This window comes from Grampus griseus (assembly GCF_964374135.1).
Source record: "Grampus griseus genome assembly, chromosome: 5".
Classification (NCBI taxonomy): domain Eukaryota; kingdom Metazoa; phylum Chordata; class Mammalia; order Artiodactyla; family Delphinidae; genus Grampus; species Grampus griseus.
In genome coordinates, this window is record NC_138998.1 from 60,439,512 (window position 1) to 60,450,170 (window position 10,659).

General features: G+C 43.2%; 1 pseudogene across 1 annotated transcript; it reads left to right on the forward strand.

Annotated features, from left to right (window-relative positions):
- Nucleotides 1-2,066: 2,066 nt before the first annotated feature.
- On the forward strand, nucleotides 2,067-2,248 carry LOC309822643 (translation machinery-associated protein 7-like; annotated as a pseudogene). The gene has a single exon. The product of its transcript is annotated as a translation machinery-associated protein 7-like (transcript).
- Nucleotides 2,249-10,659: the final 8,411 nt, after the last annotated feature.

Consider the following 10,659-nt stretch of genomic DNA (forward strand, 5'->3'; position numbering starts at 1 on the left):
AAAAATATGTATAAATAGCTATAGACACACTATAAATATAGATACAAAGAAATAAAAGGTTGGAAATATATTGCTAACAGTAGCTCTCTTAGGGTTGGAAGATCATAGATGATATCCAATTTCTTCCTTATCCCTTCTAAAGTTTCCTACAGTTGGCATGTAATACTTTTAAATTTGGAGGAAGGGAACTTTAAAAACTATTAATTTCTTCTTTTTAAAGCAAGGGATTATTAGTGAGAAGGTAAGAGGGAGAGTGTGAGCCAGTAATGTCATAAATTCCCCAGCACATGTGACTGTTCACTCCTAAAAGTCACTGAGTGGGAAGTTAAAAATAGAAAGAGCTGAGGGCTGAATTTGGGGGGGTAATGAGTCCCACAAGAAGGGCTGTGAGCAGGGCAAACTGAGGTGAAGTACAGGAGTGGGGTGACTTGGAGGGAAAGGTGGTTGACTGGGGTCCACCCTTAAGAGTACGGCTACATAAGCAGGGCGTGCTGGTCCAGGGACCCAGCTTGGAAAGACTTTGTGGAGGGTATTGCTTCAGGAGTGGGAGAGTTGTTTTAAAGGTTCAGTAGAGAAACCGAGTTCAGTCTGATCACAAAGGAAGCAGCCGTGTCCTCCCCCAAATCCCATTAGCCTATCAAGCAGGCTTTTCACTCCCAGAGCTGGAAACTAATTTCTGGTCATTCATAGCCTCTTACAGCCACCCAACTCCTTCCCAAAGAATTCTATGTGCTCCCAGGAATGTCTTGATTTGGGTGCTTGTTGAACCAAAAGAAATTTTCCACTGCAGTCCTTTCAATCAAAAAGATATACAAGGATACCCCAATAAAGATGTTAAAAAAATAAAAAAATAAAAAAATAAAAAAAAAAAAAAAAAAAAAGATATACAAGGGGCTTCCCTGGTGGCGCAGTGGCTGAGAGTCCGCCTGCCGATGCAGGGGACATGGGTTTGTGCCCCGGTCCGGGAGGATCCCACATGCCGCACGGAGCGGCTGGGCCCGTGAGCCATGGCCGCTGAGCCTGCGCGTCCGGAGCCTGTGCTCCGCAACGGGAGAGGCCACAACAGTGAGAGGACCGTGTACCAAAAAAAAAAAAAATACACAAACTTCCTGTACCTCTAAAACTAGACAGGCCTTTAGAAATAGTTCACCCAAACACCTTCATGGTGGAAGGCACAGTGCTCCTTTTAGAGATGAAGAAATTGGGACTCAAGGAGATTAGGTGATTTGTCCAGGGTGACTGAGTAAGTTATGGCAGGGCTCCCCAGGATCCCTCTCTTTTCTATGTATTTTTTCCATTACCCCATGTTGTTCTTTGTTAAACAGGAAGAATCTTTCTTTGCTAGGATCTGTCAATGCACCATTATGTCCTGTCATAATAGTAATTATCATTATATTTTGACAAAATAATACTTAACCATTATGTCCTGGCTGAATAATACTTAACCATTTATTGAGGTCTATGTGCTCTTTTCATAAGCATTTAATTCTCATAATAAGAAGGTATTATTAGGTTTCACACAAAGAAGCTGAGCTTCAGAGCAATTAAATAAACCATCCACTGTCACCCTGACAGTGGTAGCAGAGTCAGGATCTGAACCCAGTCCATCTGAATCCAAAGTTACCTTCCTGATTCTCCATAAAGAAACACTGTTGGCTATATATACACAATGGAATATTATTCAGCCTTTAAAAAGAATGAAATGTTGTTTGCAACAACATGTATGAATGTGAGGGACATTATGCTAAGTGAAATAAGCCAAACACAGAATGACAAATACTGCATGATATCATTTGTGTGTGGAATCTAAAATGTGTTGACGCTATAGAACCAGAGAACAGAATGGTGCTAACAGGGGCTGGGGGCAGAGGGACGGAAAGATGTGGGTCAAAGGATGTAAAGTTCCAGTTATGCATGATGAATGAGTTCTAGAGATCTAATGTAGAACAACATGATTACAGTTAACAATATTTTGTTGTATACTTGAAATTTGCTAAAAGGGTAGATGTTAAGTGTTCTCACTGCATAAGGAAGGGAAAGAAGCTGGGGAAGGAGTGGCAGACACCATGTCCAGCTGCAAAGGTGGTAAGAAGAAGCCCAAGAAGCAGGCCAAGGAGATGGATGAGGAAGATAAGGCATTAAGCAGAAACAGAAAGAGGAGCAGAAGAAACTCAGGGAGTTAAAAGCGAAGGCCTCAGGGAAGGGCCCCCAGGTCACAGGTGGAATTAAGAAATCTGGCAAAAAGTAAGCTGTTCCTTGTGCTTGAGGCAACGATGGTCCTTAATTCCATTCCTATTTAAACATTTGGATCCCCTGCCATAACATCGGTTGCCACCTATAGCTAGAAAAGTGTAGTCTTATTCTTTTTTTAAAAAAATAATTAATTTATTTATTTCTGGCTGCGTTGGGTCTTCATTGCTCTGTGCGTGCTTCTCATTGTAGTGGTTTCTCTTGTAGAGCACGGGCTCCAGGCGCACGGGATTCAGTAGTTGCGGCACGCAGGCTCATTACTTGTGGCTCGCGGGCTCTAGGGCGCAGGCTCAGTAGCTGAGGCGCACGGGCTTAGTTTCTCTGGCATGTGGGATCTTCCCGGACCAGGGCTCGAACCCATGTCCCCTGCATCGGCAGGCGGATTCTTGACCACTGTGCCACCAGGGAAGTCCCTGAAGTGTAGTCTTAGTACCTATTCTACATTTAAGAATAAACTTATGTTAAAAAAAAAAAAAGGAAAAAAGAAACCGGTAACTATCTGAGGTGATAGGTATGTTAATTAGCTTGATTGTGGTAACCATTTCACAATGTGTACGTATATCAAACCATTAAACTGTACAAACTCTACTGTCTAATACACCCCAGTAATTTTTTTAAAGTACATAAATAAAAATACCTTGACTGTACACATACCAAAAAATCCTCTGTAGAGTCTCGTCTTTCAAGGAGCTGATTCTCCATTAAATTCAGCATTCCTTAAAATTCTCTCATTAGTGGGCTTCCCTGGTGGCGCAGTGGTTGAAAGTCAGCCTGCTGATGCAGGGGAAACGGGTTCGTGCCCCGGTCCGGGAAGATCCCACATGCCGCGGAGCGGCTAGGCCCTCGAGCCGTGGCGGCTGAGCCTGCGCGTCCGGAGCCTGTGCTCCGCAACGGGAGAGGCTACAACAGTGAGAGGCCCACGTACCGCAAAAGAAAAAAAAATTATCTCATTAGTGAAATTGTCTTTTCTTCAATTAAAATGGCAACCTTTAAGCATCTTGACATTATATAAGAACTAAATCCCTAAACTGGATTCATCCTAAACACCTCCATAGAGCTTTTACCTTGGATTTGTTTTTATTTCACTTGAGTGTGCAAAGTATTATTATGATGTATTATTATAATAATGATTTGCACACTCAAGCCAAAAAAAAAAAGGAACTCAGGGTAAAATTTTTATGAGAACCGTAAAGGAGAAATCTTAGATACTCCCTTGTGTTTGTTTGTTTTATTTTCCATTCTTTGGGACTTCCCTGGTGGCACAGTGGTTAAGAATCTGCCTGCCAATGCAGAGGACACGGGTTCGAGCCCTGGTCCGGGAAGATACCACATGCCGCGGAGCAACTAAGTAACTAACCGTACTGACCCTGCGCTCTAGAGCCTGCAAGCCGCAACTACTGAAGCCCGCACGCCTAGAGCCCGTGCTCCGCACAAGAGAAGCCACCACAATGAGAAGCCCACGCACCACAAGGAAGAGTAGACCCCGCTCGCCACAACTAGAAAAAGCCCACGCACAGCAACGAAGATTCAAATTTATTTATTAAAAATAAATTTATTTATCATTATTTATTTATTTATTATTTATTATTGAAAATAAATAAATAAATTTATTTTTTTAAATGGCAATCTTCAAAAGTTTTGCATTATAAAACATCAACTCTGGCATTTAAAATAAAGTAAATAAATTTAAAAAATAAATAGTAAAAAGCAAGGTGACCTCCAATTCCTTACTCGTGTTGGGGACAAAGATCACTCAGAGTTCATCCTGAAAATCATCTAAATTTAGAGATTTCCTACCGGAGCAAAACTTTCATGCACCAGTAATAGAACCAGGCAGCCTTTCCAAAGTATGTCAGGCATGTGCTTGCAATGCTGTCACAAGCAGCGTCGAGTATCTGTCCCTGTGTGCTGGTGACCTAGGAGCCCTCGCTGTTTTCTAGGCCAGTTGCAGAGAGATCTGGGGCTGGAAGCAAAAGAGATTGCACAATAGTTAGCACAGGTGCTTATTTTTAATCACATTAGTCAGGCAAGCACTATTTAAAACATTTTTTTTTAATTTGAAAAGTGTATATATGTAGGTAGTTTTTGTTTTTGTTTTTTTTAATTGTCAAAAGCTTACTGAAAAAAACAAAGGTCTCGACCCCTACTCTTAGTCCCTTGGTCTGCATCTCAAAGGCAACCATGGTTTAAGTTTAGCGATGTGGCCTTTGAGTGTGGATATTTTATGAGCAGAGGCAAATTGCTTTTCTACATCTTGTGGGCAGTCTCTCTCTTTTTTAATCTTATAAATGCCCATTGGGAAAGACAAAAGAAGTTAGAGGACAGCACCCTGGTGAATGTTCAAAAAGTCTGGCTTTGGTTTCTAGCTTTTCTAAATCACTTCATGTCTTCAGGCTTTTTTTTATCAAATATAGTTTACAAAGGCTATATGTTCTTTTACTCCTCCTTTCTTTCCTTCTTTACCCCTCCTAAAGCAAAGGACAGAGCATAGAGGACATAGCTAGAATTGGTGGGGAAGGGGACAGTAATAATAGTAATAAATTTGGTTGTTATTGAGCACTGACTATATCCCAGACACTATATTTTTTTTCTCATTTCATCTTCAAAACAATTCTATGAGGTAGATGTTTTTATCCTCATTTTTACAGATGAGAAAACTGAGAAAGATTAAGTAATTTACACAAGACTATATAGCTAGTAAGAAAAAAAGCTAAGTTTTGAACCTAGACTCTTCAAGTCTAAAGCGCCAGTGGAAACACTTAGGTTTCAAATCTTCATAGGGAGATAGAGAACATGACTGTCAAAGTGCTAAGCTATGTAAGGGAGTGAAAAATAACAGCACAAATTAGGGTGGTCCTGGACTAGCAGTGTGTGGGAACTGCTCTGAGATCTGCATTAAAGTTTTTGGGAGGTTGCACTGTTCGCAACAGATGCTTCAGACAGAGCATCCAATGAGCAGTGAGAATTCTTGGGCTGGAGATAGGTGGGCCAACCTCAACCAACACAATCTCCTAAGAAACTGGATGGAGTCTTTCAAGAATAGGAAACGTCTGCTGCAGATATTCGTGGTCAGGTCTAGCCCTTTCATACCTACTGAAGGATTCTGGGAAGGCTGCCCATCAGGCAAAAGGGATGGACAAGACACAAGATGGACAAGACACACTGTCCTAAACTGCAGGCATTTGGAAGAAGAGTGCCAGAGACAGCAGAGGAACATCAAGTTGGAATTAGTACATGCCTCTTAAATGTCACAGGGTGGCAAGAAACTGGAGATGAAGTCGAAGTCTGCTGGGACCAGCAGCAGGAATTCTATGTGGACTCACAGCCATCTGTGGGACAGACTGCTGAGTAGCCTGTGGGATTATGGTCATTTTTAAAAACTGGCCTAAACTTGTGACCAGATGCCATGAGCAGGAGAAGACACTTTCCATATGTGTTCATACCTGAGAGGGTTCTGCAGCAAGTCATAGGACAAGGTGCTATGAGGTGTCCCTTGGAGAATCAGGCCTACCTAGAGCAGTCAGGGCAGGAGTAACTTCCAAAACATCAGGTTTCTTCAGAGACCAGAGGGGCCACCTAAATTCTCATTACTGGGGAAGTAATCAGGAAGAAGAGAGGGAGGTGAAATCAGATGTCCTTGGGGCAGAAGAATGAAGAGAAAAACAGGGACCAGCATCACATGCAGGGAGGAGGCAAGTATGCCTCAGTCCCCTGAAGTCAGAGCCCAGGGCTCACGGTGGTAAGCAGTCATCCTTACCTGCATCTGGTGTGGCAAGTTTGGTCACAAACAGGATCCGAGGCACCTAGGTACCAATTCCTGGCACCTCATCGACTTCAACCTGTGAAGGATGGTTTCAAGAACAAAGCAAGCTTTGCCACTACACCCATACCACTCCCAAGAGAAACATTTCTTGTTTCAGAAGGAAAAGCTCGGGAGCAGGGGTAGGGAGCTCACCTTCTAGGTGGCAGAAGACTTACCTCTTTTCCCAGATCTCAAAATGGAAAATTTTCCATCTATGTCTTTCCTTGCTAAATCCTAATACTACTGTGTTTGACTCCAAGGTTTAACTGGCCTAGTAGGGCCCACGACTCTCTGGGCCTGGGTGAGACAGCCTTCCTGGTAACTATAGAGTCAGAGAGAGTCAGACCTCTGTATCCAAAAGAGCTGCAGAGATGAGTCACATCTCTCTTCACCAGAGAAGGGAGGGAAGGGGTAGGCCTCAAGACTGGAGAGGCTCAGGTGCCACGAGCAAATAGTGTATTGTGTTCACTCTTGTCTCCACTCAGCACTCTGAGGAGTTATTGTGTAACAGACTTGCTGAGATGTTAAACATGTCTGTGGAGGAAAAAAGGGTGGCGGTGGAGTGCGCTGAGATAATTTGTTATTTATGGCATTCTGTATCTTCTGAAGAGTGGAACTCTCTTGTTTGAAAGGTGATGAGTGTGAAAATGCAAAGTACTGAAAAAGAGATGGCGGGGGGCGGGGTGGAAGGGTAGAGGGGATTGTCTAGGGGGAAGGTGGCAGAGATCATGGAAGGGGAGGAACCCCAATCTTGTGGCTGGACAGAGGCCCAGAGAAAGGGTGTATGGTGGGAAAAGAGGAGTAGTTGGTACCAAGGAGGAGCTGAGGTGAGGGAGCAGAGATGTTTAAAGGGAATTGTTAAGGAGTTTTGCGATGTGAGATGCTGTATAATTCTCTTTGTGAAACCATCAGTAAAATCTCCATTCATCAAGTGCTTTGCAGCTGGGGCTTGTTGCAGGGAAGGGGCAAATGTGCCGAGCCCGTAGCTGGTCAAAGGATCCAGCTGCATTCAAGGGCTGGGTATAAACACAGTGCTAGTGTCACATTATAAAGGATGTGGGAGGTGTGCACAGCTTCACAACGGGTGAGGGAGAGAGGAGAGGATCAGAACAGGTGGCACCAGAGATGGGCCTTAAAGGATGACCAATATTTCTACTGGAATTTGGGACAGGGGGACTTCAAGTGCAAGAGACCTAGAGCAGAGGCAGGGAAGTCTGAAAGTGTGTGGTATGTCTAGGGAGTGATGATTTACTATGTCCCAACTGTTGTCTGCGTGGGGAAGAGGAGCAGGCTGGAGAGAAGTAAAAGAATGGCTGGAGGAGCTACGGACGCTTGGCCACCTTCAGACCTTAAAGGCTGTCACGAATGCTCTGGAGAGCAGAACAAGAACTTCCATGTGGTGTGTGCAAGAAGACAGAATATGCAGCAATATACTGTATCCCTGAAAGGAGAGGAAATTGGTCTGAAGACCCTCGGATTCCCCTCAGTAGTTACCTACTTCAAATGATCAAACTGACCTGGATTGTAAACACTGCATAAAATACATCATGTTACAGGGGGAGGGGGGGGGATGAATTGGGAGATTGGGACTGACATATACACACCACTCTATATAAAATAAAAAACTAATAAGAACCTGCTGTATAGCACAGGGAACTCCATTCAATACGCTGTAATGGCCTATATGGGAAAAGAATCTAAAAAAAAAAAAAAGAGTGGATATATGTATATGTATAACTGATTCACTTTGCTGTACACCTGAAACTAACGCAACACTATAAATCAACTATACTCCAATAAAATTTTTTTTTAAATCATATTACCATCACTCAATTTCAGCAGATTGCCCCTGGACTTGACACCTCTGCTTCTGTTCCAGTGCCAGCTGAGGAAAAGGCTGCCAGGCAGGCATGCTCACTGATTTGTGGGGTATGCATAACTCCCAGGGCCCTCTACCAATGCCAAAACCACCTCTGTTCCGGGGGCTGCCTGAGGAGCTCCCACACCCATCAATAGGCCCTTGCCTGTCTCCGGGGCTGCTGTCCTGTGAGTCCCCTCACTCCTTTCCACTCTCAGAACTGTGATTGATCACCCTGCATCCATCTGCCCCAAGAGAATCTGAGGACCTCATCATGCAGGCCAGTCCAAGGGCGTCCCAAGTGGTCTGGAGGCACTTTTATTTCTCTCAAGGCCCCTTAACCTCAAGAAGTAGAGATCACTCACCGGTTAACAGATACATATGGAACATCTACTTGGTATACTGCAACACAAAATGAATAAGACATCATCCCTGACCTCAGGCATTTCAGAGGATACTCAGTTGGGAAAGGCATGTAAATATATAGCTGACCCTTAAACAACAAGGGTTGAATTGCAAAGGTCCACTTATATGCAGATTTTTTTTTCAGTAGTAAATACTACAGTACTACACCATCCAGGGTTGGTTGACTCTGTGGATGTGGAAGCAATACAGAGGAACTGGGTATGTGGAGGACTGACTATAAACTATACACAGATTTTCAGGTGTGCAGAGGATGAGAGCCCCTAACCCCTGCATTAGTGTGATGGCACACAATTAGTGTGATGTCACACAATTAGTATGATAACTGCTGGGAAGGAGGTAAAGATGGGCTGCTGCGGGAAGAAGGAGGGGAGATACATAGCCCAGAGGGCAATGAGGATGAATGGAGGGTTTCCTGGAAAGAGGACTCACAGGCTGACTCCTGGAAGGAAGAGCAGGAGCTAACCTAGTGAATGAGGTGAAGGGGAAGAGGGGGCATAAGGGGCATAGGGAGCAGGATATGGATGGGAATGGCCTGGAGACAGACAGCGAGAGTCCTTTGGGCAAGAGTCCTGTGGGAAGTTCACTGAGGCTGGTGTTCAGGCTGCAGAGTTGGGCCCCAGGGTGCATCAGGAAGACCCTTAAATGCTCTCTCAGGGAGTTGGAACTTTATGATGGTATTGAGGACCCCCAGGTGCTTAGCTGCCTTTCTACCCAAGGAAAAATGAAAAGCCATCCAAGAAAGGAAGTTGTATACTGTTTAACTCATCGTTGAACAATAAATACATAGTCTTAATAACATAAACATTAAATAATTAGTTAAGCAGAAATGTAAGATAGTGGAAGGATGGGGGACAGGGATGACAGCTCCCTTAATGGGAAATAGCCATACATTATATGGAAAGATAAGTGTAAATATCAGAATAGCTCAAATTGTTGAAAGTGGCTGCTTCTGGAGAATGAAGAATGAGGAAGGGTGGGAGATGGTACTCCAGTTGTACTACTAGACTTGTAATATTTAACTTTGTAAATACACTTTTTAGACAATTATGTACCTATATTAATACATATATATATATTTTAAATGTGTCAACCCCAGCCTCAACACTTAATAACTGAGTGACGAGGGCCAAATGTTTATCCCCTATGTGGCTTAGTTTCTTCACCTGTAAAATGAGATTATAACACTATCTTGCTGGGTTATTATGAAGATTAAAGGATATACGTAAAGTGCCTAACACTCTGTCTAGAGCTTAGTAGAAACTCAATAAATGGTAGGTATTTTCATTTTTAATAACAGATGGAAAAGAGAACTAAAATGCCTGTTTAAAAGGCCTGGACACAAGCCTTCTATATTATATACACCTCTGATCACTGGAACACATCCTCTTATTTAATAAAAGCATGACTGTATTCATAAATTATGGAAGAGAGAGAAATTATAATTTTGATATCAGAAACCAAAAACTAGTTAAATGTTTCAAAATCTGGAGGTGTACTCAACCTTGAAAAAAATATTTGCTGAAACAAAAAGATAAAATAATGTCTTTTGGTGTATATATGTCAGTCCCAATCTCCCAATTCATCATGCCCTCACCCCCGCCGCTTCCCCCGCTTGGTGTCCATACATTTGTTCTCTACATCTGTGTCTCTATTTCATATACACTAATATGTATAAAATGGATAACTAATAAGAACCTGCTGTACAAAAAAATAAATAAAATTAAATTTAAAAAAATAATACTGTCTTTTGGGGAATCAGAAAACAGGGATTTGTGAAAACTTTGTCTGATTTGCATGTACTTTTAAAATAGAAAGTTAACCCAGGATGATACAGGTGACAGTAATAGATTTACAGTGAAATTTAGTTTCCCTGCGCTGTCTAGCTACTAGGGTTGTAGTCCCTTTCATCTCTCAGATCCTCAGATTTCCCGATTCTATACCAAGGGGTCAAATTAAAAGGTCTCTAAAGCCTGGTCCCAAACTCTAGGGTTCTGAGAATTCTTGATTATGTGCTTTTGCCTAGGGACGTGGCAATAAACATCCGACTGAGGTTTCCCACTAGGCTCCTAACACGGATGCAGTTTCTTAACCTATCTCTACCTAAAACTGTTTCCGAGTCAATAGCCCTTGGATTGGATCTCAAGCCCCACGTCCGACACCCGCCCTATAGCGGGAAATCCAAGCTGCCGGGGCGGCCACCCCTCCCCCTGGAATAGGAACTACAACTCCCAGGGTCTCCCGGGGCGGGGGGCGCCCACTCGGATTGGCCAGGGTTGCGTGACGCTCAGTGTTTTGGCCCGGGCGGTCACATGTTTCCTTTGTT